Source organism: Chenopodium album, chromosome 18 (assembly GCF_948465745.1).
Source record: "Chenopodium album chromosome 18, dcCheAlbu1.1, whole genome shotgun sequence".
NCBI lineage: Eukaryota > Viridiplantae > Streptophyta > Magnoliopsida > Caryophyllales > Amaranthaceae > Chenopodium > Chenopodium album.
This window is the reverse complement of record NC_137851.1, coordinates 18,529,618-18,534,474: the sequence shown is the minus strand read 5'-3', so window position 1 is coordinate 18,534,474 and position 4,857 is coordinate 18,529,618. Positions and strand designations below refer to the sequence as shown.

At 39.2% G+C, this 4,857-nt stretch overlaps 1 non-coding gene across 1 annotated transcript; it reads left to right on the top strand.

The window, feature by feature from the left end:
* Positions 1-3,506: 3,506 nt before the first annotated feature.
* Positions 3,507-3,599, top strand: TRNAS-UGA (transfer RNA serine (anticodon UGA)). Its single transcript has one exon. It is a non-coding gene; the product is annotated as a tRNA-Ser (tRNA).
* Positions 3,600-4,857: the final 1,258 nt, after the last annotated feature.

Below are 4,857 nucleotides of genomic sequence, written 5' to 3'. Positions count from 1 at the left end.
TCAAGTCGAGTCGAATTTAGGAATTGACGAGACGATGAATCAAGCAATCAACAAGCCTAGCCAAGGATGCCTTGTGTGCATCTCAAGGCTAGGTAGGCTGGCCAAGTATGCTAAGCAAGCCACAACTCTAGCCACACCATCGCAAGGCCAGTAGCACACATGTGCGTGCTAGGCCTGGCGCATGGCTGCAAGTCTAGGCAGGCATTGCTAGCAATTCAAGTCACACCAGCCGCGCATGAGTAGCAGCAGCAGCCCACATTACGTGCGTGGCTTACTACGCGAACATGCGGGCTAGGTGCTTGGGCCAACAAGCCACCGCTGGAGCGCCAATGCTAGCAGCGCTAGCGAGGCCCAACGAGCTTTGCTAGCAAGGCCAGCAGCTAGCAAAGCTCAATAGGCCTCGCTAGCTGTTGCTAGCAACTTGCGCCCAGTAGCTCGCAAGCACGCAATGCTTGCTGGGCCGAGTGTGCTGGCGCGCGCCAAGCTGACAGGTCCAGCCAAGGGGCCTGGCCGCCAGCAAGGCAGCCTTGGTGCCCAAGGCTAGGCACGCCAACTGGCGCGCATTGATGGGGGTCGAGCATGTGGGGCGGTTTTGTTGAGTATGCTTGGGGGAGGAAGGAAATGGTCCCGTCCCCTTGGTGGTTCTCACCTACTTCTTCTCTCTTGCTATGCCACTTGTTGATTCTTGATTGCATTGCCTTTTTCTTTTGATTTTTGATTTAAATTAAAATAAAAAAAGGGATTTTACCAACTCTCCCACATTGATGGGAAAGAGGAATGTTCATGGGATTTTCTCTATAAATACCAAGCTTTGGGATTTGAGAAAATCCACTTTGGGTTGTGAGCTTGAAAGGATCACCAAAAGTGTGAACACTTTCGCTCGTAATAATCTAAGTTCTTTAGTCTAGCATCGGCTAAGCTCCGGGGTAGGGGCCATACGGGTCATGGTTGTTGGTGGACTTCGTAGGAGGTTCTCACATTTGCGAAACTCGAGTAGCTTTTCGAGTACAAGCTCTTTAAGGAGCGAAGCACGCTACAAGGGTAAAATCGTCTTTCCTTTCTATTATTAATTATGCTAATTAATATGCTTATGTTTAGTTACATTTATTTATGTGCGGGTTTTGGGGTCAGGTTTTGTTTCCACGTGGTGTTGGACATCACGAAACCCAACACAATTACCACAAAACATGTCAATTCAACCAACCACTTCCATTGAAAAAGCTATGGTACATAGTTAATTCAACCACACCTACAGTCACTGTGGTGGTTGCCCACCAAAATGAGGATAACTAAGGGGTGGCCATGTCCCATTCTGTTTCATCCTGTACTCCAAGATACAATCAGCCAAGAAACCAGGGTCATTTGTGCTCCCAACATGTATGGTATACATGTCCTTATTATGTAACCTTCTAATCATCTTAAACACATCACCATCATCTTCTAAAGTACTATACTTCCCCTTATAGATATACTGAAATGTGGGATGCAGGAGATCTACATATTGTTGTAGCTTAAAGGTTTTGATGATGATAGACTTAAACTCAAGCAAACTCGATTAATAAAGATTTCTTTAAGTGTTTGATTAAGAATAGGTGAAGTGGACCTTGGTGGTGGAAGAGTAACCTTGACTAAGAAGAACATGGAGAGAATTCTTTAAGAAGGTTAAACAAGATAAAAGAAGAGTTCCCTAACAGGAACTTAGTTCTCTAGCAAGAACTACCTAAGTTCCCTAACAGGAACTTGAAGACAGCAGGAACTTGGTCCTGGTCTGCGTGAAGCCCAAGTAATCTTTGAGTACAGAATAAACTGCGCAGCAACTTAACTTAGTTAAGATTTTATCTTCTAGATATGTTGTTAAAAATGTTAAGTAGGATATGCATGAAATCTATTAGAAGCGTGACAAAGACTTGGCAAATTTATGAAAACGGAAAAAGATAAAAAAGATAGATTTTAAGATAAGATTTTCTAAATGATTTATTTCTTAAAAACTGAATATTGAAAAGATATTGTTCTTTTTGATAATCTTTCTTTATCCTGTTTTCCAAAAAGATTTTCTTTGAAAAATAATTTATTTAAAACCGTGTTTTGAGATTTAGTTAATTTAACATAATTATCTTTTTTAAAACCCTACTTGTTATACAAGCTAGTCTTGTATAAATAGTAGAAATCTTATTATAGTTTTCGGTGAGTTTATGCTTGAAGAAATCATTCGTGCTTTAATTGTGTAAGTTTGCCAAGCTTATAACTTTGTCATGTTAGTTTCGGGTTTCGTGCATAGCTTGCCTAACATATACTAGTGTCATATATTTTGTATTGGTTGGGTTCTTGGGTGAGTGTGTGAATTATATTTTGCATACAGTGTGTAAGCTTCTAGTGTGAGGCTGAGAGAGTACTTTGGGAGTACAATTGAATCTAAGTTTGGGACTTAGATTAGGTAGGATAGGGTCCTACTGTGTAGCAAGTTCAGTGTGGAACTTGTGAGTAAAGGTCTGTGTATATATAATAGGTTGTAATTCGAGATTGTCCTATTATAGTGAAGTGATTTGGTTTTGGAAATCCCTTAGGAAGGGTCGAGGTTTTACTTCCAGTTGAGCCCTGGAAGGTTTCCTCGTAAAAATCTGTGTGCATTGCAAGTTCCTTTACAGTTTATTTATATTCCGCAAAAGTAGGTATAGGAACTCACATACAATTCACCCCCCCCTCTCGTAGTGTTCGTCTCAACTAACAATACCGATTAAATTCTTAATTTCTTTATTTATTTGATTCACTTCATTGAATTTGAAGAAATTTCGGTTTGACCCCTCCCTCTAATTTTGTTGTTTTCTTTATTTGTTTTGTTTGTCTTTTGGGGAACTTTTTAATTTTTTTGTTATATTGATTAAATTTTACTGTGTCTCACAACCCGAAAGAATTCAAATTCAGGGGAGGGGTCATTTTTGGATCTGGAACAAATAGGTTCAAGTGATTAGAGAATTAAGGATACCCACCAGAAAGACTAATCCAATCCATAATGATGTACCGGAAAATACAAAAAAAAATTTACTTGACCAACCGTCGGGAGAAGCAAATACAACGGGTACGCTAATCAATAAGATTGATGAAGTAGCAATTAATGCAAAAACAGCCAATTGAAAAGCTATAGTCGTACGTATAATCCTCCAAGCTATCAACAAACAAACGATATACCATTTGATCCCTTTAGCAGTCATTGTACTATAAAGTAATAAATGTATCACGGAGAGATTTTAGACTATTACCATGGAATTCATTGATTCTATATAATATCACTTATTACCGCTTTATTCAAAGATGGAACTGCTGGGAAATTATTAATTAATAATTAAATACTTAAATGGGCATGATAGATCATTTATATATTATATACAGATAAATGGATCACCCTATCAACTTACACCTAAAATTTTTCGACAATTTCGGATGGTATCAGCTCATAGAACCAGGTTCTATTCAGGGGAATAAGAATAAAATAGAAATTGACTTATGTTGGAGAGATGGCTGAGTGGTTGATAGCTCCGGTCTTGAAAACCGGCATAGTTCTTTGTTCAGAACTATCGAGGGTTCGAATCCCTCTCTCTCCTTTTGTTCGTTTAAAAGAATTGTTTCCTTCTTTTATTAGTTTTGCTTGGTCTGTTAAAAAAAAAAAGAAAGGCTCGACTAGGTGAGATAGCCGAGCCAGAAAAAAAAAAAAAAAAAAAAAAAAAAAGAAACTAAATTACATCGAAATGAGTTGGAAAAAAAACAAGAAAAAAGGAATACTTTTTACATATGACCTGATCCCCATATGTAATATGTATGATGGAAGCCAATTGATTTATACCTTAAAACTTTGAATTTCTTGTCTCAATTAAGGGGGGTCATCGAAAGAACAGGTTCAAAATCACGATCAATTCCTTTTTCAAATCCTGCTGCAGCTGCACGAGCCCTTCCCGTATGCCACAAATGACCTATGAATAGGAAAAATTCTAAAACAAAATGAGAAGTAGCTAACCAACTTCTAGGAGAGACATAATTGACTGCATTGATCTCGGTAGCCACCCCACCCACAGAATTTAAAGAACCTAAAGGAGCATGAGTCATATATTCTGCGGAACGGCGTTCTTGCCAAGGTTGTATGTCTTTTTTCAGCCGACTCAAGTCCAAACCATTTGTACCTCTTAGGGGTTCTAACCAAGGAGCGCGCAAATCCCAAAACCGCATAGTTTCTCCCCCAAAAATAACTTCTCCAGTTGGAGAACGCATTAGACACTTACCTAAACCAGAAGGTTCTTGAGCGGATCCCACGTTAGCCCCAAGACGTTGGTCTCTAACTAAAAAAGTAAATGCTTGAGCTTGAGAAGCTTCTGGTCCAGTAGGTCCTTAAAATTCACTAGGATAAGCAGTATTATTGAACTAGAAAAAGCAACAAGCAATGAAACCAAAGACAGATAAAGCACCTAAACTATAAGACAAATAAGCCTCTCCAGACCAGACAAGTGCACGGCGAGCCCATACAAAAGGTTTAGTTAAGATATGCCAGATTCCACCAAGTATACAAATGAAACCTATCCATACATGCCCCCCGATTATATCTTCCAAATCGTCCACACTAACAATCCACCCTTCTCCTCCAAAAGGCGATTTTAGTAAATAACTAAAGATAATACTCAAACTAAGGGTGACGTTGGTAATTTTTCTTACATCTCCGCCTCCTGGAGCCCAGGTATCATATACGCCCCCAAAATATAGAGCCTTGAACACTAGAAGAAAGGCGCTTATACCTAACAAGATTAAGTGAATGCCCAAAATTGTGGTCATTTTATTTCTATCTTTCCACACATAACCGAAGAATGGAAAAGA